Below are 13,822 nucleotides of genomic sequence, written 5' to 3'. Positions count from 1 at the left end.
CTAAGGTGCTAGCATGCTTCTCTTAAACCCCTTTGATCTGTGGGTGCAACTGATATGTAAAATAGGCCCATTGCTGCTTACAAATCCACGTCTGGCAGAACTGTGACTTACAGAATGATTTTCTATTTCAAATTCAGCTACCACTCAATGAATTTATTATAACTTTGGTCTGGAGAGCTCCTAAAAGTGCAAAGTCACAGCGCCAGTGAAAGACAAAAAATGGGGATGTTTCAACAGTGCTGCTCAGAGAACAGAGCTTCTGAACAGCAGCAGGGCTGGGATTTCTGGTGCAGGAGAGAGGCACCGAACTCCTGGCTCTCTGGGAGTGCTGCACTTTGACAGTCCCATGCTTGATTATACTCATTTTCTACTTCAGCAAGCAGCAAAATTTTATGAGATCCACCCCCATAGATGTTTGTTCCCTGACAATCTGGTGTACAGTTACAGAAGTTGCTAAATATGATTATTGCCTGGTAAGCAAGGAGAAAACAGAAATATTTGAACCCAGTGTGCTAATCCCAGTGATTCCCCTCTGCCCCCCACCAGCAGCAATGCCATACAAGGCACTGCCACTCAAACCCCACAAACAGGGAAGCACAAACCAGTAAATTAATGAGCAGAAAAATATTTAGCTATATTTGAAGATAGCACATGGATAATATTGATTTATGTCTTGCTCCGACAGAAGGTGGGTCTTTGTCTATTTTAAGCAGAGGGCAGAAGGTTTATAATTACCCAGCTGCAAATGGGGCACAAGTGTCTGCTCCTGTCGAAACCCAAAGCTTAGTCACAAACACCTCAAAACACAGAGGATGCAAAATAATTTCTGGTGCAATTCCTTCATTCGTTATTTCTGTGTCTCTGTTTCAGTCTGTTCTCGTCCTGTAAACAAGATTATTCCCTTTTTATCCTGCTTGGCCCCTCAGAGTGATTTAACTGGGAGCAGAGCACTGTCCCCTGCCCTGATTCCCCCAGTTATTTTTGATAAATTTGAGGCATTCAACCCCTGCATCAGGCAGGTATGTCTGTCAGGGATCCTTTTCCCTGCTGCATGGAATTGCATCCTTTCATTAACAAATGTTGCCAAACAAAGCAGTTCTCCAACAACTTATTTCCAGGCATATTATGGGGTTACATCTTAGACCAGCTTTACTGTTATAGATTTAGATTGAATCTGCCTCACTAAGTTGTCCCATTCTGGGTTGATGACAAAACCTGAGCTATCCATATGCCTAATTGCACTCATAAATGGAGCTCTTAGCAGGCTGTAGTGGTGATGGTTCTACAGTTGCTGTTTATGGAATTGTTCTCTAATTCCCTTTTTTCCTAAGCTGAAATATTTTTTCCTGGGACTTGCATACATTCTGATGGAGAATGGTATTTTTCATGAAATGTACTTGGCCTGGAAACAGCAGCAGAAGGGAGAGGAAAAGCAAGTGAGAAATAATCAAATGAGGGAAAGAAAAGGTAGCTGTGTACTCAGCCTGGGAGGAAATCATCCCAAGCATGACAGCAGCCACAGCCAAGCCCCACAAAAGGGGCAGCAAGGCTCCAAGCACCCAAGGAGCCATCTGGGCTCATTCATCTCATCACAGACTCCTTCCAGACAAACACTGCCTGCCAAACTGCCTGCTGGGGCATCTCTGCTCCGGGCCAGGGACAGCACCCGGGAGCGGCTGGAGCTGGGCCAGGGCAGGCTCAGGCTGCAGAGCAGGGAAAGGTTCTGCTTCCCCCAGAGGTGCTGGGCACTGCCCAGGCTCCCCAGGGAATGGGCACGGCCCCGAGGCTGCCGGAGCTCCAGGAGCCTTTGGACACCAGGGATGGACAGGGGGGATTGCTGGGGGGTCTGGGCAGGGCCAGGGGCTGGATCCATGATCCTGGTGGATGTTCCAGCTCAGGACATTCTATGTTTCAAACGATCTTCACTCACAAATTGATTCCTTTGAGGTAAATTATCCACATTGGGATAATTTGATGGGGAAATATACAAATTTATACGGGCACCAAAACTTTCAGGCCATATAGTTTGTGCTTTTTTAATATTCATTGACATGAAAATCCCCCTGGACTTGTTGCTTGCTTTTTGACTCTCCCCCTGATGTGCACACAAGCCGTGAAATTGCCCAGGAAATTCCTTAAAACACCATTTGGACTGATGCTTTGAAATTACGTTCCCATTTCAAACAGGACTCAAGTTTAAAATGGGGTCTGGGCAGGGCCAGGGGCTGGATCCATGATCCTGGTGGATGTTCCAGCTCAGGACATTCTATGTTTCAAACGATCTTCACTCACAAATTGATTCCTTTGAGGTAAATTATCCACATTGGGATAATTTGATGGGGAAATATACAAATTTATACGGGCACCAAAACTTTCAGGCCATATAGTTTGTGCTTTTTTAATATTCATTGACATGAAAATCCCTCTGGACTTGTTGCTTGCTTTTTGAGTCTCCCCCTGATGTACACACAAGCTGTGAAATTGCCCAGGAAATTGCTTAAAACACCATTTGGACTGATGCTTTGAAATTACGTTCCCATTTCAAACAGGACTCAAGTTAAAATGGCAACAAAAGTATAACAAATAAGGAAATCAATGAGTCACTTAAATCATTGTGGGTCAGATTATCATAAAACATAAAAGAAAACATAAAAACATTAACTGAAAATTCACTTCTTGGTTTGGGTAGGGGAAGGCAATCTGGGAAGATACTATTTCTCACTAACTGAAGTGGGAATGACAGAATGGCTTAAAACACATTATGAGAATTATTTCATAAATACTCTTGTGAAAGAGCTCAAACCCTTGAAAAGCAGTCTTCAAGTCAAAATTGTTACTGAATTGCTTCACCTGATTAGAAAAACGCTTTCAAAACATTCAAAATATTTTAAAAATCCAAACAACATCTTTGTCTTTCTTTGTCTCTCTGCAATCCTGGCTTCTTCCTCCTCACTACAGCAATATGGAATTTTATCAGTTTGGGTGTAAATACGATCCTTATGGGTGATGAGTTCCTACAGTACTAATGGTCTTTGGAAGATTTCTGAAACTATGGCTGTGGCACAGCTGAGAGAATCCCATTCCTCTCCCCCAGTACCACTCTGCCAGAGGGGATTGGCCAGTCCTGTTCTGCAAGTTTAAACAGTAATTTTATCCAAACTCCCCTTCTCAGGGTATCACAGCCCAGCTGACAGGATGGTTATTCTGGTATCTGCAGGCTGGTTCAAGCCCTCAGCCTGTCACTGCCACTGTGAGCAGCCCAAGGACGTGATCCCAGCAAGACCTGGGTGCCTCAGGGAGAATTCTCTGCTCATTTATAAGCTGGTCAATGGGCTTAAAGGCACTCAGACATGCATTAAAATCTGTCTGAGACGGGAGCTTGAAGTTAATTTTCAATTGATTCTGTCTTGCAAATGCCACTTAAGTAAGAACCTCGGTCTTTTATTTTCCCCCTTTTTTCTTTTTCTTCCAGAAGGCAGAAGCTTAATTAGGAGGATGCCATTCTGCTTTGCTTCTCTCAAAGAATGTAGCTGCCACATTCCAATAATCATTTGTACATGTGGACCATACTTGAAGTGACTTGAAGAATTTAATTCCCTACAAAAGAATGATGTAATACAGTTCACAAGCTAGACTGTAAAACCACTAAGTATCATTGTTCACCTAAGCCTATTTCACCTCGCAGATTTAATGCATTTCTACTGAGAAAGAACAGGTTAGGGAGAGTCAATTCCACAATTTTAATACATAAGCAAAAAAAGAGAAAAATTACTACAGCCTGAGAGGTGGAACCGTATTGATTTTGCTGTTTTTCACAGGAGTGCAATATCAATTCTGTTTGCAATTATTTTGCATTACTAATCAGCTCATTACCAGTCAGTCAGACAATGTTAGTTTATGCTACAATACACTCGTGGGTCATTTGCCAATAGCAATAAAATTTCACAAGGTACCAGGTGAAATTTCGTGTCACTCACGGTACCTGTGGAGGCTCATCTGCAGATCTGCTTTATTGGGGATGAGAAAGCTACCAGAAACAGTGAAAGCATGGTGCACATGAGGAAATATGACATTTACAAAGGAGGAAACGTCTGCTGGAGAGGAAATTCAGCAGCTGAAAAGCAACAAGGAACATCCAGTTAAAGGGGCTTAAATTGAATAACTATTCAAGCAGCAGCATGGCTTTAGTAGGAATAATATATAGCTTTAATCTGGGTCCATAACATGCAAAACTCAGGCACAGCCACTGGAATTGTTTTATTTAATCAAAATACCAAGCCTGGTATTTTAGCAGTAAAAATGCGGCCTGTGACACTGCAAGGGCCACATGGCTACAGTACATTACAAAAATCTAAGCAGTGTGTTGGGAAAATTTAAACTTTCTTCATAAATGTATAATTCTTATACACAGTTGGGTTTGGAAGCTTCAGGCACACTTTAAATATGCTGAAATTTTCTACTTTGTATTCCTGCAGTATTATTTTCTCCATAAGTATGGAGCTTTTGGTACAAAGCTATTCTTTAGAATGCAAAGAAGCAAGTAAAAATTGGTATATTGGGTCCTTCCTTATTTCTATAATCCATAAAATTTATGAAAAACCAATCTCTTGAAATTTATTTCAACCAGTGACACAGAATATGAAGTGAAAGGACAAACAGTCCCCTGCACAACTCTGTTAGAAAATAAAATTTATGTATATATGTAAATACTCTCCCCTAAATATCAGTTAGGATTGCAGAGTCCTTTCAGCATGGGGTTTGTATTTAGAATTTTCAAGAAGAATTATTTTCAAAGTTGACAGTAAAACTTTTCTGTTCTCTTCCATGTATGTTGAAAATCTTAATTACTTGCTTCAGTATGTATTATTTTTACTTCAACATTTCTAATTTGGTTCCCAGTATGATAACTATCTTTTGAGAAGCAATTATTCTATATATCTCCTTATTACCTGCTCACTTTTATTTATTCCTCTATACTGAATTTGCTTTGTTAATGAATCTCATTGCTGTAGGACTTTGTAGTTTTCCAAATAATTTATCTTTATGAGAATACTCTGAGTCAGAAAGGTGCTAATATAGAGATTAAAGTAAAAAATGAGCACCAGACTATCCAAGACACCTCAAGTAAAAGGGCATTGTGCACTTCCCAGTGAGTAGAAGCACATGGAAACCAGGAATCACATGAAAACCAAGAACTTTAGTAATATTGATACCCAAAATGTCTCAATGTCTCAAGGCAAGTTTGAACTCCCAAAACTTCTAACACACACACACACACACACACACACACATCTGGAGACCTGAGATTCAGCAGATGAATTCCTCCTTTTTTCCCCAACAATCTGCCTTTGCAGCCGCCACGCTGCTCTTGAGGGATTCTTTCCCATGTTCTGAGTGAAGATCAAGGTTTAGTGGGCAGCACTAAGAGCTGCCAAAGCCAAACCCTGCCAATTTCCAAACCTCTGCTGAGAAGAACAGGGAACACGTTTCTAGAAAAGCCCCACAAACACATGCTTTAACAGATTAAATAATTTCTTTCTCTGGCTTGGTCCTAAATGTATGTCTGCATGTAAAAGTGTCCATTCAGGTAAAGTTCTCCAGAGTGGTTCAAGCTAAGGCTCACTCCCAAGCAGATGAAGATGGAGATTCATCAGGGGAATCGTGTGGGCCCAGTGAAGGGCATTCCTTAGCACAGGCTCTGTCAACTTGTTAGAACCACAGCAGCTGCCTGCCAATAACTTTGGAGCTATTATGGGAGTGTGTAACAACTTCAGGTTTCATACTGAAGTGCCGTGTCTTTATTTCAGTCCTTCTCCCAGCTCTTTTATTACTTTTCCAGGTTCTCCATTTCCCTATCCTGAATGAGATGTACTGAGGAACATCCTCAGTTTTCCATCAAACAAAGCAATTTGGATGCCAAAACCATTCACCCAGGTTCAAAGAATCCTCAAAAGAAGATGCAGATCACACCTTTTCCATGTGACACTGGGCTATTTTGACCTTCAGACTGAAGAACTCAACAGAAGAGCTGAAGAATGATGTTTCTCATGGCGTGTATCTTTGGAATTTGGAATTTGGTCACGTTCCTGCTGCTATTAAGATGTACTTTTATTGTGTCCTGTAAGACTGCAACTGCAAGCTTTACAATACTGTTATATATTTTAATATTGTGATATTATCTGCTAGATATCATCCTTATTAGACACTAGACAGAGCATTTATCACACTTAAATGCTTCACAGTTCCCAGCCCTGAGTGTATTTTTATTAATGTATACAGGTGATAAGAAATACAGAGTACAGCAGAAATTCAACTGAGAACCTACATTACCACCCATTTCAGAGTTCCTAATATTTGTATCCATTGTGAGAGGTGATTTGCCTTGAAATGAAATGTTTATCTTGGCTAGCCCTACCTCACAGCAGTAGCCCTTCTGAACACTCCTTGAAAATACTTACAGATATTATCTGGCTCTTATTCCTCCTTCCCCTTTTAGATGCTAAACAAAGATTTGTTCTTCCTGTTCCATGCTCAGTGTGGGCAGGCTGCTGGTGTGAGGAATTCCTGTCCTGGATATTGTACCCTGCAAGAGACACCCTGGTGTTTTCCTAACCCAGGCTCCGTCCAGCACCAAGGCCCTCCCTGAAACAGCCCAGCTCCCCCAGGAGAGGGGAGCAGCATACACAAACAAGTATTTTAAACTTGTTTATGCTCAATAGTCACAGAGAGAGAGAGTCAACAAACAACCCACAGAAGCCTCATACAATATTATCCCTCTCTCTTCCTTTTAGGCAATAGACTGGAATTCCATCTTTGCACAGAACTTAAACATTCAATGACCCTGCTGCATGAAAAATGCCTTTCAAAGGCTCTCTGCAATGCTGTGAGGGCTGAAATATTACATTTACTGTGGAAATACATCTGTTTGCTAGGCTAGTGGGCTAGGAACACCCACACTTACCAACTATGCCTAAGAAAAAAAGAAAGACTTTTTCCACACAGAATTTCACAGTAAATAATACATTTGTAATTTTCAAATTTTACTCTCTTGGACCTGGTTTCTCTCTCCATCTCACTTGCACTGTAAATTTGGAGTACACATCTAGAATTTAAAAGGCACAGGATACACCAGACACGGTTTCTCACTCATCTTCACAAGTTCCTGCTTGTATGGCACAGCTTGGACTTTCCATAGCACCACAGCAATAAAACAGTACAGCAAAAACACCAGAAAAATGAAATTCATTCCAGACCTATGAAAAAGCTCATTTTAACTTTATCATAACTCATTAACTGGAAACACAAAGTTGGTGAGGTGCAACACTAACCAGACTTCTCTTATTTTTATGAGTATTTTCCATAATCAAAATAAAGACTAAACTCAGCAAACAAACTCCCTGGGCATGGCATTTCCCCCTGCTGTAAGCCTGCCTTAGGATAAAAAAGGGAAAAATTAACTTTGTGTTGAGAGGTGTCCACGTGGTGATTCAGTTTTAAATAAATTGCACTGTGACAGCAGCCTCACCAGTGCAATCCCTTAGCAGGGACAGCACAGCTGGGGACAAAGGGACAGGCTGTGATCACACACCAAGCACACCCTGAAGGGCTGAAATGGAGATGGAGCAGATTACATTGACAATTCCCAGAACATTCAGCCATGCATCCCCAAAGTCCCTCCTACCAAGCTGCCAGGGGACAAGAGCTCCCAGGACAGGAATAAGGGTTTAGATTTTTCCAGGGGGAGGAAGAGCACTGCAGCAGCCTGGGCCAGTCAGCAACACTCCCAGGGATCAGGGAAAAGGACTGGATGAGGAGCAAAGCTCCTGAGAAGTTCCTGAGAAGTCACCCAAGGGTAGTGGGCATGGAATTGCAGAAAGCCCTCCCAGTCCCCCCTGAACGTGCTAAAAAGCCCTTGGCATTCAAACAGATCATTCAACATTCCAGAAGGACAAAAAGAGAAAGAGAAGTCTTAGAAATTCTAAGGGGAAAACCTACTGAATATCCATATGCAGTCACATCCCCAGAGCTGTTTATGTTTTTTTTCTCGCCATCCCCAACAGACTCTGGATTCCCTGGACACACAGAAAGGTGCAGAGAAGAGCAGCAGGGACAAGGGAAGGTGGGGAAGTTTCAGTGTTTTGCAAAACAGCTACATGTGTATGTGTGAATGTATGTTAAGAATTAACACAAATATCTCACTTCCTCACACAGAACTGGAACATTGTGCCCCTGGATTTTAGGAATGTTAAAAAAAAATAAAAAATCCAAAAATCCATTAAATTAACAAACCAAAAATCTGTCAAGTGCCTTTAAACACAGCCACTCAGAAAATCCAGTGCTGAAAGAAAACACACCAGAGTCTGGGAGGCCTTTCTGGGGAATCATCACTCCATCTGTATCCTGCCCTCCCACAAGAGAGCAGGAAGCTGTGAGAAGGCAGGAAGCCTTTGGTGGAACACACAGCTGGCACGGCTACAAATGCATCCAGTTCCCCAAGTGCCAACCCAGACAATCCTTATTGTTTCTCCTTAATTCATTCTGTGAGAATTCAAGAAAGCCACTCACTCTGTTAAGGGCGGTTTCACATTTCCCATTCTGTTTTCATTTACCATTCATATGTTCACATATCTGTGCAGGCAGGGCTGCCCACTCCTTACCCAAATAAAGAGGAAAAATGGGAGGTCTCAAGCAATTAGCTGAGGTACTCTGCCAGCACTTAAATGAACCATCTGTTCCAAGGTATGCAAGAGCAGCGTGCCTGGAGCCATGAGGCAGCTCTGCAACGTCCAGCCCTGCTCTGGAAAGGTTGTGGCTGCAGATGTTTCAGAATTAAACCCAAAAAGGGCACCAGCATCAGCCTCATCTGCCACACACAGATGAGGCTCTGCCAGAGGCTCCTTTGGCTTGTGGGGATCTGGGGTTTAGCAGATGGGGATGGAAATAAACACAGAAAACACCCAGAACAGGGCGGCGAAAGCCACTCCAAAAAGTTTGCTGAATGTATTGTGCAAAAGGAGATGAAAAATTAAAGGTCAAGACGGTGGAATTAACAGTATTTCACCATGGCACAAAGGAATTCTTGAATGAAGAAATTTGGCCTCTGCTGCTCAACTACAGCTTTTATCTGGGATGGAAAGGGCAAGCCAAGGGAAGGAGACTGGGGTTGTGTCTCCCCAAAACCAGACCTAAAGTGTGGCCACCTCCAGCATCCAGTTCCAGGAGTGTTTCATTAGTACATGGCTGACATGTATACATGCCAAAACTGAACATGGTCATTAGAACTGTTTATTAGACAAAAGGCTACTAGGAGAATGATAATTAATCACTTGGAATTGATTGAAATTCTTAATGAAATGAAGCATGAGCTGTTGAAAAATAATTGAATGTAATCACAAAATCCATGAATCATTCATAGAAAGCACATTTATTAAACCAGAATTCATAAGTAAGATATTTTTTCTGACTGTTTTTCTTCTCTTTGGATCCTGTCCTGTTGGATGAACAGGCAGCTGTTTCTCCAGCACAACTCCAGAGCAGACAACAGGAAAACATCCCATGCAAGAGCAGAACAGCAGTTCTGATAGTTGATTTATTATCAAACTCAAGGAGCTTTTGTAAACCAAAAACCTAAAACCAGGTATTTGCCATGAGAATTCAGGAAAACCAAATTGGTTTTATGCTAAAAAACATTAAAATCTTAGGAGCATTCAAAAGGAGTGAGCAAAATTTTCATTCTATAGGTGAAAAATTTAGAATTAAATCAGGATATACCAGAATACTCTTTCTCAATACCAATTTCTAAGGAAAAATAAATAACACAATGTCACAATTTCAAAAGTCTTGGCAGAGGTGTCTCTTTAGACAGAAATTCAGTTGCTGGTGGTTTTATTTAAATTTTAAATCTATCATTAACTAAACACAGATAGAGCCAAGATGAATGAAGTTCCCAGAAGAAAAAATTGCTGACCATATTATCATGGGACAGATATTTAAGAACTGAGATTGGGTTCAAAGAGAACCTCATTTTCTGAAGATTGCAATCAAATAATTTTATATAAATTCTGCTTTTACATTTCCTAAGTAACAATCAGTGCTACCATTATATGAATTGAATTAATTCCCCCTAACACTGATTGATAGTCAAGTAAACATGAACTTTGCCCTGAGAGAAGCTAAAATATTTATATAACAGGGAAAATTGTAACCAGTTAATCCCAAATGTTAGATTAGATAAAAATACATCTTTAATCATGTAACTTTATATGTAGAAAACTAAAAAGTCCAATAGAATAGAAATTTGATAAATTTTAATAGAAATTTTAATAGAATTTCAAAGAGAATTAGTTTCTACTCACTGCCTAAAATAAAACAAAAATCCAAACTGCGAACAGACAAGGTGCTGATTTATCTGTTAAACCATAAAAACCTGTCTCAGAATGTCTGAACTACACAAATATTTCTGTTGCAGTGGATGATTTTTACCAGAAAAAATCTTATTTATCTTGCTTCTCATATTCCCTGAGAGCAGGAGCAGCACACAAAGCCAGGAAAACAATTCCTCCTACAAACACTGTAGGCACAAGTGAGATCATGGGTGGGACTGAGGCTGGCAGTGACTGAAACCATCTTCATTTCTGACATTTCTCCTGCATGAAGAAACACCTTCTCCATGAGACACAGGCACCCACAGGGAGTGAGACAAAGCCCTCACTTGCTCCCATTCATGGGCAGCCCAAGCAGGAAGGGTAAATCACACAGCACAACCTCTGACATCCATAAACACCAATTTATCATCCACCAGAATGCAGAGAACTGCCCTGGTACTGTTGCAAAAACCCTGTGCAAAAATCCCTGTGAACAACAAAATGTGGCCATTCTAAGTGCCAGCTGGAGGAGTGGGAAGGAGGGAAAAGCACATCTGGACAAACTTGTGGAGCACAGGATCCCCCAGGCAGCAGCATCTTCTCTGCCACGGGACATCTGCACTGCTCCCAAGGCAAGAACATGGCCAAGAACACCACCAGCACTGAAATACACTGGCTGTGCTCTTCACAGGGCCAGTTTCCTCTGCCAGAGCAAAAAGACTTAGACTTAAATGGAGAGATGCATTAAAAAGTCCCGAGCTTACACATTACAAAGGAAAAAGCATTGGGCAGATTTTAATTTTCCATTAAATACAAACCCCACCACAGTAAATTCATTTCAAATTCAGCTGAACCCTACAGAGGTAGCAGTAACTTACTAAAATGAACTTTTGGAGTAAAATCTGATCTTTGCATCATTAAATTTTTGCTGCTGAGCTGCGCACCCCCTCACATACCCTCTCTGATATGCACATAAACCCTTAAACAGACAAATATTACCATGACATTATTTGAATAGGATGCTCAGAAGAGATCTAAATGAATTCTCAATATGTGACACCCAAAGAATTTAACAAGCGGACTGTTAATCTCTATTGACACAGGTTTTCCTACAACAATCAATGAAGTGGTGCCACTGAACCCATTTCAGGGAGATTGAGGGGACACCACTGCTGTTATGGCATCACCAAAAGAGCCACGATGGCAGCAGAACCAGTGCAGCAGCTGCTGAATTTGGGTGGTTTTCAGCCATTTCTGTCAGCAGACTTATGTGACACAGGGACTTTTGCCCCCCTGACAGAGCATCTACAGCAGGACACGATGGGCACGGGCTCAGCCTGCATGCTGTAGATAAAGACAATACAAATGCAAGCTCCAGGAATAACCTCGTGAAGAATTTTATCAAACAGACTTTGTTTCCATGCATTATTTATCCACATCTACATTTCAGTGAAAATGGCCTCATTTGAGTTAATTGATGCTTTCCTAGGGGTATTTGTTAGAAATCAGTACGGCACATCCCCTGGTTTATGTGATATTTGTAGCTTTGTGTCATCACAGGTAACCAATAATTATAAGTTCAGCTATTTAAGGCAAATAAATAGCAAATAAAGACTTCATTTACTTGCTTCAATCATCAAATAAATGTTGTGGGAGGTTTTTTGTAGAAGTCTGGGTAAAAAATGTACTGCTTTTTTGGTCCTTCCCCTGCTATTATTTCTGAACCAGTGCATTTATTTAAGATGGAGTGTTCCACAGTGTTAAAAAAACAAAATGAGATAGCTCAGAAATTAAAAATTTAACTTGTGAAAGATGCTGCTATAACTGGAATTCATAAGGATTTAATAAAAGTCCTCATAAAGTTCTTTTAGTATTACAACAGCAATTATTCCTTCTCTTCCTCATCAGTGATCTCCCCTTCACTTGCACAGTGTATTATTAAATAAAGCAGTTTTGTAGGGAAAAACCCCTGACAGGCCCCCTTGTCCAGGCTTAATGGACCCTGTGCCACCCCACTGCTTCACCCTTCTCAAGTTCCCTTCCTGCCCCTCCACATGCTAAAGATTAATGTTTGTCCCCAGGTTTTGAGCTCATTCAAGGCAGAGATGAAGGTGCAAAAGGATTTATTCCCATTTCTGGCCAATTGTACCTGATGCCCCTCAAGAAAAAAGCCTCAGCCATGTCCAGCATGGCTCAGTTGAGCCAATTTATTATCTCTGGTCAGCAGGGGAAAGGAGGCAGCACTGATGATGCTTAAGGAATGATTCTTGCAAAATTAGAGTTCCTAAATGTCAAATTAAGGCCAGACAGAAGTAAAAATACAAATCCATACTTGCAGCTTTTGAGAACCCCATATGGGAATGAAGTGATGGACTCACACATGCCTGGTGTCCATGGCTGTGCTCTGATTTCACACCGTGCTGGATATGGCAGGGGCCTTCAGCTTTGCTGGAAGAGCCAGGAGATCTGCAGGGAGCACAGGAGGGACACAGGGGCACACAGAGCACAGCCCCTTCTGGGGAGAGCCCTGGAACAGGGGCACACAGAGCACAGCCCCTTCTGGGGAGAGCCCTGAAACGGGGACACACAGAGCACACAGAGCACAGCCCCTTCTGGGGAGAGCCCTGAAACAGGGGCACCCAGAGCTGCCCTGGGGGCTGAGCAGCGAGGAGATGCTCAGGGGGAGGGAGGGAGGGAGGGAGGGATTTTATTTGCAGCAGGAGCACCCAACCCCTAGTGTAGGGCCAGGGCTTGGGTACATTGTGTGTGGCTTCACGGCAGTGTCACAGGTGGGTTAATCTGAGCTGGAGATTTAATGGTTAAAGAGCACTCTGGTAGGAGATGGCAAGGCCACAATGGCTCCTCATGATCCTGCATGTGGCAAAATACTCTGCATTTGTTTCCAGCCTGCCATCCCTACAGCAAACATGCTGCCTTTGTCTACCTTGCTGCTCTTGCCCTCCTCCCTTCTCTTTAAGCTCCCACAGCTGTGGAATTCTGGAAGGTTGCCTCCCAAGCCTCCCAGTACAGCACCATCTTCTCCCTCATGCTCTAAAGTGCGGCATTCTCTGTGCAGGAAAAAAATGCTGCTCTCCTGATGTTATTTCCAGCCTGACAATGGACGTTTGGACATGAATGGATCTGCTGGAGAACCACACAATACTTTCTGTGAAAGCTTCATGCATTTCCCCGTGAATGAGATGACAAACTCCTGTGTGTGCTCCCAGCAGCCCCAGCCTGTCACAGTGAGGGTGGCTGCCACAAACCTCCCTAGTCCCCTGACTTCGGGACCAGGGTGTCAAAAAGAAAAAGGAGTGGGAACGATGGAGCTGCCCACAAAAATAACTTAAATAAAGGGTGAAAACAAACAAGGAGAAATTGTGCACAGTAAGAGGGGCAGGATCCAAAGACCTGAAACACAGGGGAATTAACAATAACCCAAGTAACACTTGGGAGTG

Source organism: Pyrgilauda ruficollis, unplaced genomic scaffold (genome assembly GCF_017590135.1).
Source record: "Pyrgilauda ruficollis isolate IOZ18807 unplaced genomic scaffold, ASM1759013v1 scaffold160, whole genome shotgun sequence".
NCBI lineage: Eukaryota > Metazoa > Chordata > Aves > Passeriformes > Passeridae > Pyrgilauda > Pyrgilauda ruficollis.
Note: the sequence above shows the minus strand (reverse complement) of the source record.